We start from the raw sequence: 22,091 nt of genomic DNA on the forward strand, positions 1-22,091 counted from the left end.
GTCAATCATTTTTTCCCTTTTTTGGGGGTAAAAGTGGGGGGGTCGGCTTACATGCGGGTCGGCTTGCTTGCGAGTATATACGGTATTTAGTATTTATATAGTGCCGACATCTTCTGCAGCGCTGTACAGAGTATATATTGTATTGTCACTTAACTGTCCCTCTGAGGGGCTCACAATCTAATCCCTACCATAGTCTTATGTCTATGTATGTATTGTGTAGTGTATGTATCTTAGGGGAAGCCAATTAACTTATCTGTATGTTTTTGGGTTGTGGGAGGAAACCAGAGTACCCGGAAAAAACCCATGTAGACACAGGGAGAACATACAAACTCCTTACCGATGTTGACCTGGCAGGGATTCGAACCGGGGATCCAGCACTGCAAGACGAGAGCGCTGACCACTACGCCACCGTGCTGCCCACTGTGTTTTTGTTGCTACACTTGCTATGGGTGTGAAGGATATGAACATTGTGGGCCTCATAGACCAGGAAGTCCTGCATAGTCTGGAGATCCTGTTTCAGTTATAAAACACATGGGAAAAATGTGAACTGCGGTGGGGATGGGAAATTTAATACAGCCTTGATATATGAAATGTGCAAAATAAAAGATTGGGGTTCTCTTAACACTACAGTATATATGGTTTTACAGAATCACTAAGGGACATTTCTGCAGCAATATGTGTTCCCTCCTTTCCATTTTGATGAGTGTGTGTTCTACAAATACCTGCAGAAACCACTGAATGCGCAACAGCAGGTTCTAAAGTAATTTCATAGAGAAGCAGGGCCAATGCTTCGATTAGGTTAAACCAGCCAATTACCCAGGGCCTCAGACCCCATAGTAGCCACCAAGTCTGCCCTGCCAGTGGCGTTTCTATGGGAGTGCAGCGCACCCGGGTGTGACCATCAGAGGAGTAACATCCAGAGGTTAGTGCAGAGTGAAATATCTCATCAGTACAGCTGACGCAGTCTTCCACTTTCCATCCTCGGTGTATTCTACAGTTTCCATGGCTCCCTGCTGTGGTGACTATGCCCCCATGACCCACCATCATGTTACATCAGTGCATACATACCTGCGCAGACAGAGAAGAGGTGCCAGTGGGGAGGTACAGGAGTCTGAAGCATGCTGAGGAAGGAAGAATGAGGGGACAGAATATAGGTGAGATATTGCCACACTGGTTATTCTGCATTGGGAGAGGAAGAAGATCTTGTACCGCTATCTGATCATTTTTTGAATGATTTCAGATAGAAGTGAGTCATCATTTCTATCTCCATTTTGAGATAGAAGTCAGAAATCGATCGGTAATCAGATAGGAAATAATCAATCTGACAGTAAATCTGCCAGAAAATCTCATATTGTGTACCTAGCATAATACCACTATCTGGGTGACGGGGACAAAGGCCACCTAATAGGGGGATGGAGGACAAAGGCCACCTAATACTGCTATGTGGGGATCGGGAGCACAAGACCACTTAATATTGCTATCTGGGGGTTGGAGGGCACAAATGGCACCAAATACTGTACTATCAGCAATTATCTTGTAGCAAGTCCCCATGTTCATTTTCGCACATTGCACTATATATGTATGCAGCTTGGTACTTGATTGCAGGCATATAACAATAGCCCCGAAACCGGCGGGGAGGGGGAGGTCATGAAGGCCCACTCCTCCTCCCTTCCCTCTTGCAGAGCACAGTGGAGCTGTGTAAATATATGCACCTGCTCTCGTTACATTGGGCCTTGCAATGAAAGAGTAGACTGGTGGCCTTAAAGGAGTTGTCCGAGGTACTTAAAAAACAAAATTCTACTGGCGGCAGTCCTGTGCCCTCGCTGCAGTTTCATTCCCAGCCACTGGCCCAAGGTTCCCTCCGGTGTAGAAGCCAAACTCGCCAGGTCATCCTCTACTGCGCCTGCGTGAGCGCCGCTGTCAATCACGCTGACGTTGTCTGGAGTGTACTGCGCAGGCGCAGTAGTTCTGCACCTGTGCAGAACACTCCAGATGACGTCAGTGTGACCGAGAGAGGCTCTCATGCAGGTGCAGTAGATGCGCGTCGGCATCTACACCGGAGGGGACCCCGGCCAGTGGATGGTAGCGGAGAAGGACATATTGGCTGCCAGGGGCTGGAGGAAGCCCCGGGTAGGTCGTTTTTTGTTTTTATACACCCTGCATTTGTCCTTTAAAGAGAACCCAAGGCAGAGAGATAATAAAAACAAAACAGAGAAGTTTTCTTCTTTTCCAAGATGGCTGCGACCCCAGGATCACAATGCTGCAGCATGTCGGCTCTCATTCGCATTAGACAAGGTATGCACAAATGCAATTTCATGTATGCGTTGCGATAAATGGAAGGGCTTGCTGCAGCATGTTCTATCCTGTATGTCAGAGGCTTTGATTCGATTGACTATGATGGGAAAATGCATGCGTCGTGTCGGATGTTTCCGACTGCATTACAACGCAGTGCACGAGAATGCACACTGTAGTTTGAATGGTAACATGACAGCACCACACATAAGTGTGAATGAGCCCACAGAGCTCTCAAAGAGACCTGAGAGCTGTGCTGTGACACAGAGAAGCGGGTAAGGGGCATTCTTAATGTTGTGAGTGGGCGTTCTGCAGGGGTGCCTTTCCTGCAAAAGACTCCCCTTCCCTCATTTGGATGCCAACAAACTGCTTGTCTGCAATTTCGGGAGGCACAGCAGAAGGAAGGGGAAGCAGAGAAGACACAGAGGCATGTCATTGAGCAAGGAATATGCCGCTGTGTCCCATTTGCAATATAACATCCACCTCGGTATGCTTTAAAGAGCAAATGGTGCACCACGACATGATGCTGAAATGTACTGGACAGAGGCAATCAACAGGGTCCAGTTGATTGCCTCTCTCCATAACCCCTAAAGACACCATAACACTGAAACCTGTTTCGAGTTGGAGAGCGGGCAGTATTACTATGTGATACAAGTGCATTTGGCAGATTTTAACAATTTTGTTTTTGCACTTTGTGACTGCAGGACATAATAAAAGTGCTGAGGATCAGTGGCATTGCAATAGGGGGTGCAGAGGCTGTGACCGTATCGGGGCCCTTGGGCCAGAGGGGCACACTAGGGGTCCTCCTTCATCCGTCGTATTAGCTTTTCATTGGTGCTATGCTGATAATGAACATGTGCATTGAATAGTTAACAAGCTATTTTCTCTGATTACACCTCTCTGACACTGCAGCTGTCCTTGGTAGGTTTTGGGGCTCCATATCAATAGAGTGCTTGGGGCCCCATGTGAAACTTGCACCGGGGACACTTCACTTTGGAAAATGGTCAGTTTTTAGATCTAGTATTAGCCTAGCATAAACCATATAGCCTTGCATGTAGCTTGCAGTTCCATGCAGTGAATCTGGCGTAGTGGATAGCGAGTTTAAATGAAAGCACTGGGGGTAATATCATTGTTTTATGTTACTTAATTTGGGGTTCTGATTATGTTAATCTTAAAGTTTACAAGTTGCAGCACTGATGGGTGTCTGTTGGATAGAAGGTTATGTTATCTTTAACATTCCTTTGTAACAACCATTACAGTTCCCCTGAAAATTCCTCCCTCCTGTATATTGTGCTTGCAAAAATGATAGATTATGTTATCTTTGACACTCCTTTGTAATGTATTGCAAGTCCTCTGAAATCTCCATTCTTCCAAATAATGTCCTTGCAAGGATGATAGGAGGGTATTTTATCTTGGATACTCCTTTGTGATACATTACAATTCCTCTCTCCCATATAATGTACTTGCAAGGATGATAGGAGGGTATTTTATCTTGGATACTCCTTTGTGATACATTACAATTCCTCTCTCCCATATAATGTACTTGCAAGGATGATAGGAGGGTATGTTATCTTTGACACTCCATTGTAATACATTTTAATTTTTCTCTCCCATATAATGTATCTACAAGGATGATGGGTTATGTTATCCTTGACACAATATGTGCAAGTGACCTCTTTACCTTGCTGACCAAATAAACCTCCAGTCTATGCCACACATGTTATCAATCAAGTGTCATCATTTACTTCAGAAAACTTTTGTTAAAGGAGAACTTCAGCCTAAACAAACATACTGTCATTAAGTTACATTAGTTATGTTAATTAAAATAGATCCTATATAATAAAATCCAAGTGTCTCTGTGTCCCTGTGTGTGTGCCTCCTCCTAGTGTTTCTCATACTGCTGTAATTTTAACATATGTACATGTACCAACTACACATCAACTATGTATGTATTTGTATTTTTAATTCTATTCAATGTCATGACAGTACAGTGTCTTGTATTTCTTATGTATATTTGTTCCCCATAATTTGTTTGTACTATGTACATCGCTACGGAAGATGTTGGCGCAATATAAATAAAAAATAATAATAACAATAATGTGCGCAGAGACACTGAGGGGGAGTGACGTGCGGCTTCAAGGGGCGGACGGGGCAAATGGGCGGGCGGGAGCACGCGCGGCGGGTGCACGCGCAGTGACATGCATTTTTAAACGGGCTTAGGTCAGTGCGGCGGAAAGCGGTGGAAATCGTCGGCAGAAGGAAGTGCGGCGGCTCTATCTAAGAATAAACACTGTCTTTGAACAAAAACAGTGTTTATTCTCGGTTGACACATACGGATTGGCACAGGTGACTTTTGTCCCCTGCAGCCAAGCCCCCCTGTTGCTGGCAACATCGCGATTGTGACCATCTGCCCGCATGATCACGCGCAAACACCCCCCCCCCCCACAAACTGCAGGGACGTGACTAGCGCGTCCCTGCGGCTGTAGCAGCTGCTGCTGGGGACGTGAAGCTCACGTCCGCGTGGCATAAATGGTTAAAATAAGCTTATCGCAGTGAATTTGAGATTAAGGGTCTGATATATGAAAGGCTGATAATTTTGCTGTGCGCAATTTCACTGGTCCTAACGTCAGCATTATGCCGCTAGTTACCACAGCAATGCCCGCATTCATTTTTTTCTTCTTGAAAGTGAGTGCTTCATGCTGATATCAAAGTCAACAATACAAGCGAGAGCAAAAATGCAAATGCAGACGCATACAGGTTTATTAATTTTGCGGCAAAATCTGGACATGCACCGCACAGGACTCACATGACAGGCAAGTTGAAAATGCAAAAGATACTGCTTAATTGCCTCGAGATAAGTAAATCCTATGCCGCAGTTGTAGCCACTTGTCTCGGAAGTGGCATAGTATTTACACTGCTGGATTTCAACGGTACTGTTTCAATCGACTGTGCACACTGCTGGTGAATCGGCTGTGGTAAATCAAGGTATTGTGTATTTTTTTATGCATAATTCTACTTGTAGTTTTGTACACATATAGAAATCCTGCCCAGCCCTCCCATTATTCAGGGGGGAAAAACACATAGAAATGCATACAAAAGTGTGCAAAAATGAGCTGAAACACGCTTGCGTTTTTAAAGTCCATTTATGTGCGATCCCAAACGCACCTGATGTGAACGAGGCCTTAATGAATCGGTAAGGAGCCGAGGTTAATTGGCTCCCTACCATGTGGTCGCTGTGAGCCAATCACTGTGATCACTAGATAGAAAGCAACAAAGTTGCAATCTCTTGCACTCTCTCCAGCTTTCTCCACCAGTCTGCAGTGATCTCTGGACAGAGAGAGCTGTAGCTGCTGTTTGACTGTGTCTCACAGACAGCGTTACAGTGTAAAAACACATTTATTCACATAATTTCACCCCACAACCCCTGTGATCCCTTTCCAGTCACCTCTAGCATGTAGGTGAAGTCAGCAGTATATATATATATATATATATATATATATATATATATATATATATATATATATATATATATATATATATATATATATATATATATATATATATATATATATATATATATATATATATATATATATATATTTATTTATTTATATATATGCTGTGTAAAGTTACTGTATACAGGGGCTGTATCCCTTACACAGTTAGTTTATGTAATGTATGTATATTGAGAACTATCTCTGGGCACTGGTTTTTTACCACAGAAACAATGTAACCACATATATCTTATATTGTTTTATTCAGAAGGAGTTACTGAATCATTTTTTGGGTGAATTACTGCAATACTCCGAAGCATATCTGTGAAAAAAGCAGAACAGCTAACATATCTGATTAAAAGAAATGCATTTTCAATTTTGTTGTTATACATTCCATCAAATTTCACCAATAATTGCTGCAGCCAAAATTATCATCGCACCCATCAAAGGATACCTCAGGGGGTGTAGTTTACTAAATGAAGCCATTTTTGGCGGGAATTTGACAATCTCTTTACCTCAGACTTCATTGTAAGTGGCCTACGCTGGAAAATACAAGCATGTGAATTATGCTCTGTGAAAGCTCAATTATTGACAACTTTCTCTGGACATTGGTTTTCACTACAGAAACAATGTAGCCACATATATCTTATATCGTTTTTGCTCAAAAGGAGTTACTGCATCATTTTTGGGGTGAATTACTACAATACTCCAAAACGTATCTGTGAAAAAGCTGAACAGCTGACATATCTGAATAAAAGAAATGAATTTTTCATTTTGTTGTTATACATTCTATCAAATTTCACCAATAATCTCTGCAGCCAAAATTATCAATGCATTCATCCAAGCGTACCTCAGGGGGTGTAGTTTACTAAATAAAGTCTTTTTTGGTTGGAATTTGACAATCTCTTTACCTCAGGCTTCATTGTAAGCAGCCTACACTGGAAAATACAAGCATGTGATTTATGCTGTGTGAAAGCTCAATTATTGACAATTTTCCGTGGACACTGCTTCTTACTGCAAAAACAATGTAACCACACATATCTGATATTGTTTTATTTAAAAGGAGTCACTGAATCATTTTTTGGGTAGATTTTCTGCCATATTCCAAAGCATGTCTGTGAAAAAGCAGAAATGTATATATTACCATTGAATTGCAATAGGTAACATTTGATTGGCTGTTGTAAGCTCCGCCCAGTTTTCTGAATTTTAACTCCAGTCACCCAGTCATGGTCTGTGCCAAGTTGTGGGCCTCTGGCTTTAAAACTGTGAGAATGGCAATATTTAAAAAATGTACATTGACGTCAATAGGTGAAATCTGATTGGCTGTTTGTGGCTCCACCCACTTTTGCTAAATTTTGACCGCAGTCACCCAGTGAGTAATTGTGCTAAGTTTGGGATGCCTGGCATTTAAACTGCAATAATAGCAGTAGTTAATCTTTTTTCATTAAGGTCAATAGCTGAAATCTGATTGGCTGTTATTGCCCCACCCCTTTTTTCCCCTAAATGTGAACCACAGTCACTCAGTGGCCAACACTTTAAGGTTTGGGAATCCTGGCATTCAAAGTGTCGAAATGGCAGAAGTTTTAATTTCTCCATTGAAAATCAATGAGTGATATATGATTGGTTGTCGGTGGCTCCGCCCACTTTTTCTAACCTTGAAGTGCAAACACCCAGTGAGAACATTTGTAAACTTTGGGGTCCTTGACATCAATAATATGAGAATAGCAGAATTTTAAATGTTCCCATGTAAATAAATCACTGAAATTCAATTGGCTGCTTGTGGCTCTGCCCACTTTAAAAATGTCAACCCAAGCCACAACCCAAGCTGCAATTTAAATTTTCCCATATAAAACAAACAGCTGAAATGTGATTGGCTGTCGACGGCTCCGCCCACTTTTCCAAAATTCTAATCATAGTAACCCAGTGACCCATGGTGCCAAGTTTGGGGACTCTGGCTTTAAAACTGTTAGAATGACAGCTTTTACAATTTTCTAATTAAAGTCAATAGGGAAAATCCGATTGGTTGTTTGTGGCTCCGCCCACTTTTGCAGTCCCCAAAATGTGACAGAAATGTTACGTCAACCCCATGACTAAGTGACCCAAGTTTGGTGAGTTTACCTTCACATCTGTCTGATTGGCGAAAGTTTAACATTTTCCAATGAAAGTCTATGGGAAAAAATGGGGTTTTCGGGGGGCCGCCCCAGGGGCACCGAGGGTAAGATCGCTTAACAGAGCACAAGCAACCTGCACGGCTATGGGCCGAAGAAGTGTGCAAAATTTTACACATGCCCTCCTAAAACTCTTAAAACTGTGGCATGAATAGCATTTTAGCATTTCCATGTTAAAAGGATTATTTGCACTGATTAACATTGGGCAGGAGTGGTAGCGAAGGGGAACTGTGGCTGTCTACCATGTGCAACGTTGTGAGTTCGACTCCTGGAGCAGGCATGGGCAACCTGGACGCGGGTTAATGTCCATGGCTGGGACGTTGACTCAAACATCCTGGGGACGAAGCAGTAAACCTCACACACACCTGCCCAATTTTTTATGTCACAATACTTTCTGACTGATTTTAGCAGCAATTAATTTTTTCCCTTTGGCTGTTGCTAGCTCCGCCCACTTTTTTTAACCATTTCAGCCCACGGGTATTTTTCATCTTATGGCCGAGAGGAATTTTCCCATTTCAGCACTCCTCCCTTTCATTCCCCAATAACTTTATCACTACTTATCACAAAGAAATGATCTATACCTTGTTTTTTCCACCACCAATTAGGCTTTCTTTGGGTGGTACATTATGCTAAGAATTATTTTATTCTAAATGCATTTTAACGGAAATAATTAAGAAAAAAATGGAAAAAATCATTATTTTTTAGTTTTCGGCCATTATAGTTTTAAAATACCACATGCTACCGTAATTAAAATCTACACATTTTATTTGCCCATTTGTCCCGGTTATTGCAATGGTAAAATTATATCCCTAGTATAATGTATGGTGACAATATTTTATTTGGAAATAAAGGTACATTTTTTCAGTTTTACATCCATCGCTAATTTTTACCCCATACATTTATAATAATATAGCCTCTCGACATACATTTTTTTTTATTCCCTAAAGTCAGTAGATGTAATTTTACTATTTGGCCACAAGATGTTCCCGCTGAGCAAAATCCTATGTAGCGTACCAAGTACGCTACATAGGAAACAATGTGTTGCTCCATTGTTCCTAGGGAAGTGATGCAGGCTTCAATGGAATCCTGCGGCATGGGTGTCCTGTGGGGAGATTAATGAATGGGAATTTTGCTCCCATTCATTAGTGTAACAATTGTGCGGCGGAAAGCGGTGGAAATCGTCGGCAGAAGGAAGTGCGGCGGCTCTATCTAAGAATAAACACTGTCTTTGAACAAAAACAGTGTTTATTCTCGGTTGACACATACGGATTGGCACAGGTGACTTTTGTCCCCTGCAGCCAAGCCCCCCTGTTGCTGGCAACATCGCGATTGTGACCATCTGCCCGCATGATCACGCGCAAACACCCCCCCCCCCACAAACTGCAGGGACGTGACTAGCGCGTCCCTGCGGCTGTAGCAGCTGCTGCTGGGGACGTGAAGCTCACGTCCGCGTGGCATAAATGGTTAAAATAAGCTTATCGCAGTGAATTTGAGATTAAGGGTCTGATATATGAAAGGCTGATAATTTTGCTGTGCGCAATTTCACTGGTCCTAACGTCAGCATTATGCCGCTAGTTACCACAGCAATGCCCGCATTCATTTTTTTCTTCTTGAAAGTGAGTGCTTCATGCTGATATCAAAGTCAACAATACAAGCGAGAGCAAAAATGCAAATGCAGACGCATACAGGTTTATTAATTTTGCGGCAAAATCTGGACATGCACCGCACAGGACTCACATGACAGGCAAGTTGAAAATGCAAAAGATACTGCTTAATTGCCTCGAGATAAGTAAATCCTATGCCGCAGTTGTAGCCACTTGTCTCGGAAGTGGCATAGTATTTACACTGCTGGATTTCAACGGTACTGTTTCAATCGACTGTGCACACTGCTGGTGAATCGGCTGTGGTAAATCAAGGTATTGTGTATTTTTTTATGCATAATTCTACTTGTAGTTTTGTACACATATAGAAATCCTGCCCAGCCCTCCCATTATTCAGGGGGGAAAAACACATAGAAATGCATACAAAAGTGTGCAAAAATGAGCTGAAACACGCTTGCGTTTTTAAAGTCCATTTATGTGCGATCCCAAACGCACCTGATGTGAACGAGGCCTTAATGAATCGGTAAGGAGCCGAGGTTAATTGGCTCCCTACCATGTGGTCGCTGTGAGCCAATCACTGTGATCACTAGATAGAAAGCAACAAAGTTGCAATCTCTTGCACTCTCTCCAGCTTTCTCCACCAGTCTGCAGTGATCTCTGGACAGAGAGAGCTGTAGCTGCTGTTTGACTGTGTCTCACAGACAGCGTTACAGTGTAAAAACACATTTATTCACATAATTTCACCCCACAACCCCTGTGATCCCTTTCCAGTCACCTCTAGCATGTAGGTGAAGTCAGCAGTATATATATATATATATATATATATATATATATATATATATATATATATATATATATATATATATATATATATATATATATATATATTTATATATATGCTGTGTAAAGTTACTGTATACAGGGGCTGTATCCCTTACACAGTTAGTTTATGTAATGTATGTATATTGAGAACTATCTCTGGGCACTGGTTTTTTACCACAGAAACAATGTAGCCACATATATCTTATATTGTTTTATTCAGAAGGAGTTACTGAATCATTTTTTGGGTGAATTACTGCAATACTCCGAAGCATATCTGTGAAAAAAGCAGAACAGCTAACATATCTGATTAAAAGAAATGCATTTTCAATTTTGTTGTTATACATTCCATCAAATTTCACCAATAATTGCTGCAGCCAAAATTATCATCGCACCCATCAAAGGATACCTCAGGGGGTGTAGTTTACTAAATGAAGCCATTTTTGGCGGGAATTTGACAATCTCTTTACCTCAGACTTCATTGTAAGTGGCCTACGCTGGAAAATACAAGCATGTGAATTATGCTCTGTGAAAGCTCAATTATTGACAACTTTCTCTGGACATTGGTTTTCACTACAGAAACAATGTAGCCACATATATCTTATATCGTTTTTGCTCAAAAGGAGTTACTGCATCATTTTTGGGGTGAATTACTACAATACTCCAAAACGTATCTGTGAAAAAGCTGAACAGCTGACATATCTGAATAAAAGAAATGAATTTTTCATTTTGTTGTTATACATTCTATCAAATTTCACCAATAATCTCTGCAGCCAAAATTATCAATGCATTCATCCAAGCGTACCTCAGGGGGTGTAGTTTACTAAATAAAGTCTTTTTTGGTTGGAATTTGACAATCTCTTTACCTCAGGCTTCATTGTAAGCAGCCTACACTGGAAAATACAAGCATGTGATTTATGCTGTGTGAAAGCTCAATTATTGACAATTTTCCTTGGACACTGCTTCTTACTGCAAAAACAATGTAACCACACATATCTGATATTGTTTTATTTAAAAGGAGTCACTGAATCATTTTTTGGGTAGATTTTCTGCCATATTCCAAAGCATGTCTGTGAAAAAGCAGAAATGTATATATTACCATTGAATTGCAATAGGTAACATTTGATTGGCTGTTGTAAGCTCCGCCCAGTTTTCTGAATTTTAACTCCAGTCACCCAGTCATGGTCTGTGCCAAGTTGTGGGCCTCTGGCTTTAAAACTGTGAGAATGGCAATATTTAAAAAATGTACATTGACGTCAATAGGTGAAATCTGATTGGCTGTTTGTGGCTCCACCCACTTTTGCTAAATTTTGACCGCAGTCACCCAGTGAGTAATTGTGCTAAGTTTGGGATGCCTGGCATTTAAACTGCAATAATAGCAGTAGTTAATCTTCTTTCATTAAGGTCAATAGCTGAAATCTGATTGGCTGTTATTGCCCCACCCCTTTTTTCCCCTAAATGTGAACCACAGTCACTCAGTGGCCAACACTTTAAGGTTTGGGAATCCTGGCATTCAAAGTGTCGAAATGGCAGAAGTTTTAATTTCTCCATTGAAAATCAATGAGTGATATATGATTGGTTGTCGGTGGCTCCGCCCACTTTTTCTAACCTTGAAGTGCAAACACCCAGTGAGAACATTTGTAAACTTTGGGGTCCTTGACATCAATAATATGAGAATAGCAGAATTTTAAATGTTCCCATGTAAATAAATCACTGAAATTCAATTGGCTGCTTGTGGCTCCGCCCACTTTAAAAATGTCAACCCAAGCCACAACCCAAGCTGCAATTTAAATTTTCCCATATAAAACAAACAGCTGAAATGTGATTGGCTGTCGACGGCTCCGCCCACTTTTCCAAAATTCTAACCATAGTAACCCAGTGACCCATGGTGCCAAGTTTGGGGACTCTGGCTTTAAAACTGTTAGAATGACAGCTTTTACAATTTTCTAATTAAAGTCAATAGGGAAAATCCAATTGGTTGTTTGTGGCTCCGCCCACTTTTGCAGTCCCCAAAATGTGACAGAAATGTTACGTCAACCCCATGACTAAGTGACCCAAGTTTGGTGAGTTTACCTTCACATCTGTCTTATTGGCGAAAGTTTCACATTTTCCAATGAAAGTCTATGGGAAAAAATGGGGTTTTCGGGGGGCCGCCCCAGGGGCACCGAGGGTAAGATCGCTTAACAGAGCACAAGCAACCTGCACGGCTATGGGCCGAAGAAGTGTGCAAAATTTTACACATGCCCTCCTAAAACTCTTAAAACTGTGGCATGAATAGCATTTTAGCATTTCCATGTTAAAAGGATTATTTGCACTGATTAACATTGGGCAGGAGTGGTAGCGAAGGGGAACTGTGGCTGTCTACCATGTGCAACGTTGTGAGTTCGACTCCTGGAGCAGGCATGGGCAACCTGGACGCGGGTTAATGTCCATGGCTGGGACGTTGACTCAAACATCCTGGGGACGAAGCAGTAAACCTCACACACACCTGCCCAATTTTTTATGTCACAATACTTTCTGACTGATTTTAGCAGCAATTAATTTTTTCCCTTTGGCTGTTGCTAGCTCTGCCCACTTTTTTTTAACCATTTCAGCCCACGGGTATTTTTCATCTTATGGCCGAGAGGAATTTTCCCATTTCAGCACTCCTCCCTTTCATTCCCCAATAACTTTATCACTACTTATCACAAAGAAATGATCTATACCTTGTTTTTTCCACCACCAATTAGGCTTTCTTTGGGTGGTACATTATGCTAAGAATTATTTTATTCTAAATGCATTTTAACGGAAATAATTAAGAAAAAAATGGAAAAAATCATTATTTTTTAGTTTTCGGCCATTATAGTTTTAAAATACCACATGCTACCGTAATTAAAATCTACACATTTTATTTGCCCATTTGTCCCGGTTATTGCAATGGTAAAATTATATCCCTAGTATAATGTATGGTGACAATATTTTATTTGGAAATAAAGGTACATTTTTTCAGTTTTACATCCATCGCTAATTTTTACCCCATACATTTATAATAATATAGCCTCTCGACATACATTTTTTTTTATTCCCTAAAGTCAGTAGATGTAATTTTACTATTTGGCCACAAGATGTTCCCGCTGAGCAAAATCCTATGTAGCGTACCAAGTACGCTACATAGGAAACAATGTGTTGCTCCATTGTTCCTAGGGAAGTGATGCAGGCTTCAATGGAATCCTGCGGCATGGGTGTCCTGTGGGGAGATTAATGAATGGGAATTTTGCTCCCATTCATTAGTGTAACAATTGTGCGGCGGAAAGCGGTGGAAATCGTCGGCAGAAGGAAGTGCGGCGGCTCTATCTAAGAATAAACACTGTCTTTGAACAAAAACAGTGTTTATTCTCGGTTGACACATACGGATTGGCACAGGTGACTTTTGTCCCCTGCAGCCAAGCCCCCCTGTTGCTGGCAACATCGCGATTGTGACCATCTGCCCGCATGATCACGCGCAAACACCCCCCCCCCCCCCCCCACAAACTGCAGGGACGTGACTAGCGCGTCCCTGCGGCTGTAGCAGCTGCTGCTGGGGACGTGAAGCTCACGTCCGCGTGGCATAAATGGTTCAAATAAGCTTATCGCAGTGAATTTGAGATTAAGGGTCTGATATATGAAAGGCTGATAATTTTGCTGTGCGCAATTTCACTGGTCCTAACGTCAGCATTATGCCGCTAGTTACCACAGCAATGCCCGCATTCATTTTTTTCTTCTTGAAAGTGAGTGCTTCATGCTGATATCAAAGTCAACAATACAAGCGAGAGCAAAAATGCAAATGCAGACGCATACAGGTTTATTAATTTTGCGGCAAAATCTGGACATGCACCGCACAGGACTCACATGACAGGCAAGTTGAAAATGCAAAAGATACTGCTTAATTGCCTCGAGATAAGTAAATCCTATGCCGCAGTTGTAGCCACTTGTCTCGGAAGTGGCATAGTATTTACACTGCTGGATTTCAACGGTACTGTTTCAATCGACTGTGCACACTGCTGGTGAATCGGCTGTGGTAAATCAAGGTATTGTGTATTTTTTTATGCATAATTCTACTTGTAGTTTTGTACACATATAGAAATCCTGCCCAGCCCTCCCATTATTCAGGGGGGGAAAACACATAGAAATGCATACAAAAGTGTGCAAAAATGAGCTGAAACACGCTTGCGTTTTTAAAGTCCATTTATGTGCGATCCCAAACGCACCTGATGTGAACGAGGCCTTAATGAATCGGTAAGGAGCCGAGGTTAATTGGCTCCCTACCATGTGGTCGCTGTGAGCCAATCACTGTGATCACTAGATAGAAAGCAACAAAGTTGCAATCTCTTGCACTCTCTCCAGCTTTCTCCACCAGTCTGCAGTGATCTCTGGACAGAGAGAGCTGTAGCTGCTGTTTGACTGTGTCTCACAGACAGCGTTACAGTGTAAAAACACATTTATTCACATAATTTCACCCCACAACCCCTGTGATCCCTTTCCAGTCACCTCTAGCATGTAGGTGAAGTCAGCAGTATATATATATATATATATATATATATATATATATATATATATATATATATATTTATATTTATATTTATATATATGCTGTGTAAAGTTACTGTATACAGGGGCAGTATCCCTTACACAGTTAGTTTATGTAATGTATGTATATTGAGAACTATCTCTGGGCACTGGTTTTTTACCACAGAAACAATGTAGCCACATATATCTTATATTGTTTTATTCAGAAGGAGTTTGTAACGATTATGACACTACTCAGATGACTAAATGTTGGTGATCTGCGGAATAATGGTTTTACAGGACCTTACCACAGGAGTTGGTAAGGAACACTCAGGACACCAACAGAACAGACTAGACACAAGACCCCTTAGTGGGGCTGGAAGGTACAGACAGATAAATACGGTTCTAACGGTCACCTGTGGAGCAGGTGATTCAGACCTTACTGCAGTCTCAGAGATACAAATGACGCGGCTCTAATGGTCATCTGTGGAGCAGGTGATTCAGACCTTACTGCAGTCTCAGCGATACAAATGACACGGCTCTAATGGTCATCTGTGGAGCAGGTGATTCAGACCTTACTGCAGTCTCAGCGATACAAATGACACGGCTCTAATGGTCATCTGTGGAGCAGGTGATTCAGACCTTACTGCAGTCTCAGCAACAAGTTCCTTCCGTAGTCTGGACTCTCCACGGGGAGGAGTCAGACAGGGAGAGGGAAGGACCGAACGTGAGTGACACCAGATAGAGGGTGTCACTAACAGGTCTGGCGTTCTGTAACGATCGGTGTCAGTAACCAGAGGGAATCCGATCCTTGGCGATCCGCAGTATCCCCAAGAATACAGATATACCCGATTATTGAGGATCTGCGGAATCGTCAATAATCAGATATGTCTAATCTCTAGACACCAGGGAGAGTGTAAGTGTTTGGTGCAACAGTAATGTTTTGAGGGCTGCACCTCAAGAGCAGGTACAGGGCAGCAAGGAGTACTGCGCAAGTACAGATTCCTTCCGAAGGCCTAGACTTCCCCGAGGGAGGAGTCAGGCTGAGCGCAGGAAGGACAGAGCGTGAGTGACACCAAAGGTAGTGTCACTAACGGATCTGGGAACTGCCTCTAACAGTAAGGTCAGTTCTCGCGGTCGGGCAAGCCAGGTCGAAAACACACGGACAGACAAAGTACAGATTCAAAAGGCAGAGGCGGAGTCTAAAGTACAGGCAGGGTTCGGCAACAGAGTATCAGAAATATCGAGGTACAGAATCAGGAGTGCAGATGCGGAGTCTAGAGGCGAGCCGGGGTTCGGCAACAGAGTATCAGAATAGCAAAGTACAAGATCAGAGTTTCAGAAGAATGGTCAGACAGGAAAACAGGTCATGACAATAATCACAATCAAACTAGTACTTTAAACTATCAACAGAATCTAGCTAAGTGTGGATCCCCGGCTCCGGCCGGTTCTAGCACACTTTGGGATCTGACTATGGTCTGAGTGCCTTCACGCAAGTGTTAGCAATGGCAGACAACCAGCAACTGACAAGCAGCAGAATATATAGTTGCTGGACTCTGCTGCCCCGCCCGAACCATTCAGCCAATCATGAGTCCTGCAAGAGTCAGCTGATCTTCCTGATCAGCTGACACCTCCCCTGCTGGTATAAAGGTCCTGCATTCAGGCCCGCGCGAGCATAGCTCTCCATCTGTCCAGGTGCACTAACAGACCAAGCCACACCAAGCACACGCTGCTGCATGCAAACAGCCGCTTTGCTGTCAAGACATGCGGCGGCTTTTCTGTGTTCCACCACACCGCCAGACGCGTGCAACCGCTGCGTAGGACGCGGAGTCAGCCGCCTAGCTCTTGGCACATGCGGCGGCTTTTCCGCGTTTCCTCACAGTTCCCCCCCCCTGAGGCGTGGACTCCGGACACGCCCCAGGAGACAATGATAGCGACATCCTCATCTCATACCCACACTCTTCACCTGATCAGATACCAAAGTCGAGGACCGTCCTGTGTCAGATTCAGAATTTTGGAACAAGGTATAAATGTAACAGTCACTAAATTTCTCGCATTCCGAACATAAATACAAGCTCTCACAGGTGCGAAATTTTTCATGCGTGACAACCGGTACATCAGGCGAAAAACATTTCCCACACTCAGAACATGAATAAGTTTTCTCATCAGTGTGAGACTTCCAATGACTGAGAAGTTCAGTGTTATTTACAAAACATCTTACACACTCAGGAGATGAATAAAGCTATCCCCCGCAGTGTGAGTTTCTACGATTGACAAGATTTATGTTATGTTTAAAACATTTCCCACACTCAGAACATTAATGTAATTTCCCATCAGTGTGAGACTTCCCATGACTGAGAAGTTCTTCCTCACATACAGAACACCAGTACAACTTCTCACCAGTGTGAGATTTCCCATGAGCAACAGGTCGCAGTTCAGGTACGAAAAAGTCCCCACACTCAGAACATGAATATGATTTCTCATCAATGTGAGACTCCTCATGACTGAGAAGTTCTTCCTCACATACAGAACACCAGTACTGCTTCTCACCGGTGTGAGATCTCCCATGGGCTACAGGCGGTAGTTCGGATACAAAAGGGGCCCAGCACAGAAAACATGAATACTTTCTCTCATTGGTGTGAGACTTCCCTTGACTGAGAAGTTTCTCCTCACATACAGGACACACGTATAATTTCTCACCTGTGTGAGATTCCCCATTAGTCACAGGTTGTCCCTCAGGTACAAAAGAGTCCCCACACTCAGAACACGAATATATGTATCCCTTAAAGTGGGGCCTACTATGGTTGACAAGATCCAAACCATGCTCAGAACCTGAATGTGGTTTTTTGTTACTTAGAATCTGGTCAGATGATGGAGCTGAAGACTGTACGGTTTCAGACTCCTGAACTCGATTTGCTGCAATAAGCAAGCTTGACCCTTGCACAGCAGATTCATGACTATAGATAGAGCCATCACTCTCATAAAGTTCGGAAATGTTATCCGCATAGTAGCTCTCTATCTGTTGTTCCTCAAAACTAATCTCTGATCCCAGTGAGGTCGCACTTCCCCTATACGAGTTCTCATCAGAATGCAATTCCTCAGGAATAATAGGGGGTGCAAGATGTACGTGGGACTTTCTATGATTGAGGAGATCTGCATAATACACAAAATCCTGTTTACACTGTGAACATGGAAAAGATTTTTCAGACGGACGGGAGATATCTAAATCGGGGTGATATTTAAGCGACAGATTTCCCACCATAAGTTTAGTTACACCAACACATGGTTTCTGGAGGCCAGGATCTGAACTAGCACCAGAACCCTTATTTCCCGGGGATGGCGCAGCAGACTCCTTAGAACTCGGGCCTCTCACCGTCCCCAAAAAATTTTTTCTTGGCTTTTTCCTGCAATTTCGTACCCAATGGTCATGTTGTCCGCAATAGAAGCAAAGACCCTCTAGGCGTCTTTGCGTCCTCTCTGATTCAGATAACCTAGAGTGGTGCCCTACGAATTTCCCTGGTGAGGGTACTCTAGATTGAATTACAGAGGGGGGTGACACTGATGTAACAGAGTTTAAAATACACTTAATTGACTCAGTCAGTTGGTTAACCTGAGTCTGTAATGTATCAACCGTTTCCCTAACCTCCTTAAGAGTAGCGGTTAACACATCGATCCGTTCATCAAGTGTCACCATGTTTTTTGGGTCTGCCATTCTGTAACGATTATGACACTACTCAGATGACTGAATGTTGGTGATCTGCGGAATAATGGTTTTACAGGACCTTACCACAGGAGTTGGTAAGGAACACTCAGGACACCAACAGAACAGACTAGACACAAGACCCCTTAGTGGGGCTGGAAGGTACAGACAGATAAATACGGTTCTAACGGTCACCTGTGGAGCAGGTGATTCAGACCTTACTGCAGTCTCAGAGATACAAATGACGCGGCTCTAATGGTCATCTGTGGAGCAGGTGATTCAGACCTTACTGCAGTCTCAGCGATACAAATGACACGGCTCTAATGGTCATCTGTGGAGCAGGTGATTCAGACCTTACTGCAGTCTCAGCAACAAGTTCCTTCCGTAGTCTGGACTCTCCACGGGGAGGAGTCAGACAGGGAGAGGGAAGGACCGAACGTGAGTGACACCAGATAGAGGGTGTCACTAACAGGTCTGGCGTTCTGTAACGATCGGTGTCAGTAACCAGAGGGAATCCGATCCTTGGCGATCCGCAGTATCCCCAAGAATACAGATATACCCGATTATTGAGGATCTGCGGAATCGTCAATAATCAGATATGTCTAATCTCTAGACACCAGGGAGAGTGTAAGTGTTTGGTGCAACAGTAATGTTTTGAGGGCTGCACCTCAAGAGCAGGTACAGGGCAGCAAGGAGTACTGCGCAAGTACAGATTCCTTCCGAAGGCCTAGACTTCCCCGAGGGAGGAGTCAGGCTGAGCGCAGGAAGGACAGAGCGTGAGTGACACCAAAGGTAGTGTCACTAACGGATCTGGGAACTGCCTCTAACAGGTCAGTTCTCGCGGTCGGGCAAGCCAGGTCGAAAACACACGGACAGACAAAGTACAGATTCAAAAGGCAGAGGCGGAGTCTAAAGTACAGGCAGGGTTCGGCAACAGAGTATCAGAAATATCGAGGTACAGAATCAGGAGTGCAGATGCGGAGTCTAGAGGCGAGCCGGGGTTCGGCAACAGAGTATCAGAATAGCAAAGTACAAGATCAGAGTTTCAGAAGAATGGTCAGACAGGAAAACAGGTCATGACAATAATCACAATCAAACTAGTACTTTAAACTATCAACAGAATCTAGCTAAGTGTGGATCCCCGGCTCCGGCCGGTTCTAGCACACTTTGGGATCTGACTATGGTCTGAGTGCCTTCACGCAAGTGTTAGCAATGGCAGACAACCAGCAACTGACAAGCAGCAGAATATATAGTTGCTGGACTCTGCTGCCCCGCCCGAACCATTCAGCCAATCATGAGTCCTGCAAGAGTCAGCTGATCTTCCTGATCAGCTGACACCTCCCCTGCTGGTATAAAGGTCCTGCATTCAGGCCCGCGCGAGCATAGCTCTCCATCTGTCCAGGTGCACTAACAGACCAAGCCACACCAAGCACACGCTGCTGCATGCAAACAGCCGCTTTGCTGTCAAGACATGCGGCGGCTTTTCTGTGTTCCACCACACCGCCAGACGCGTGCAACCGCTGGGTAGGACGCGGAGTCAGCCGCCTAGCTCTTGGCACATGCGGCGGCTTTTCCGCGTTTCCTCACAGAGTTACTGAATCATTTTTTTGGGTGAATTACTGCAATACTCCGAAGCATATCTGTGAAAAAAGCAGAACAGCTAACATATCTGATTAAAAGAAATGCATTTTCAATTTTGTTGTTATACATTCCATCAAATTTCACCAATAATTGCTGCAGCCAAAATTATCATCGCACCCATCAAAGGATACCTCAGGGGGTGTAGTTTACTAAATGAAGCCATTTTTGGCGGGAATTTGACAATCTCTTTACCTCAGACTTCATTGTAAGTGGCCTACGCTGGAAAATACAAGCATGTGAATTATGCTCTGTGAAAGCTCAATTATTGACAACTTTCTCTGGACATTGGTTTTCACTACAGAAACAATGTAGTCACATATATCTTATATCGTTTTTGCTCAAAAGGAGTTACTGCATCATTTTTGGGGTGAATTACTACAATACTCCAAAACGTATCTGTGAAAAAGCTGAACAGCTGACATATCTGAATAAAAGAAATGAATTTTTCATTTTGTTGTTATACATTCTATCAAATTTCACCAATAATCTCTGCAGCCAAAATTATCAATGCATTCATCCAAGCGTACCTCAGGGGGTGTAGTTTACTAAATAAAGTCTTTTTTGGTTGGAATTTGACAATCTCTTTACCTCAGGCTTCATTGTAAGCAGCCTACACTGGAAAATACAAGCATGTGATTTATGCTGTGTGAAAGCTCAATTATTGACAATTTTCCTTGGACACTGCTTCTTACTGCAAAAACAATGTAACCACACATATCTGATATTGTTTTATTTAAAAGGAGTCACTGAATCATTTTTTGGGTAGATTTTCTGCCATATTCCAAAGCATGTCTGTGAAAAAGCAGAAATGTATATATTACCATTGAATTGCAATAGGTAACATTTGATTGGCTGTTGTAAGCTCCGCCCAGTTTTCTGAATTTTAACTCCAGTCACCCAGTCATGGTCTGTGCCAAGTTGTGGGCCTCTGGCTTTAAAACTGTGAGAATGGCAATATTTAAAAAATGTACATTGACGTCAATAGGTGAAATCTGATTGGCTGTTTGTGGCTCCACCCACTTTTGCTAAATTTTGACCGCAGTCACCCAGTGAGTAATTGTGCTAAGTTTGGGATGCCTGGCATTTAAACTGCAATAATAGCAGTAGTTAATCTTTTTTCATTAAGGTCAATAGCTGAAATCTGATTGGCTGTTATTGCCCCACCCCTTTTTTCCCCTAAATGTGAACCACAGTCACTCAGTGGCCAACACTTTAAGGTTTGGGAATCCTGGCATTCAAAGTGTCGAAATGGCAGAAGTTTTAATTTCTCCATTGAAAATCAATGAGTGATATATGATTGGTTGTCGGTGGCTCCGCCCACTTTTTCTAACCTTGAAGTGCAAACACCCAGTGAGAACATTTGTAAACTTTGGGGTCCTTGACATCAATAATATGAGAATAGCAGAATTTTAAATGTTCCCATGTAAATAAATCACTGAAATTCAATTGGCTGCTTGTGGCTCCGCCCACTTTAAAAATGTCAACCCAAGCCACAACCCAAGCTGCAATTTAAATTTTCCCATATAAAACAAACAGCTGAAATGTGATTGGCTGTCGACGGCTCCGCCCACTTTTCCAAAATTCTAACCATAGTAACCCAGTGACCCATGGTGCCAAGTTTGGGGACTCTGGCTTTAAAACTGTTAGAATGACAGCTTTTACAATTTTCTAATTAAAGTCAATAGGGAAAATCCGATTGGTTGTTTGTGGCTCCGCCCACTTTTGCAGTCCCCAAAATGTGACAGAAATGTTACGTCAACCCCATGACTAAGTGACCCAAGTTTGGTGAGTTTACTTTCACATCTGTCTGATTGGCGAAAGTTTAACATTTTCCAATGAAAGTCTATGGGAA

Source organism: Hyperolius riggenbachi, chromosome 1 (genome assembly GCF_040937935.1).
Source record: "Hyperolius riggenbachi isolate aHypRig1 chromosome 1, aHypRig1.pri, whole genome shotgun sequence".
In the NCBI taxonomy this organism is placed as follows: Eukaryota; Metazoa; Chordata; class Amphibia; order Anura; family Hyperoliidae; genus Hyperolius; species Hyperolius riggenbachi.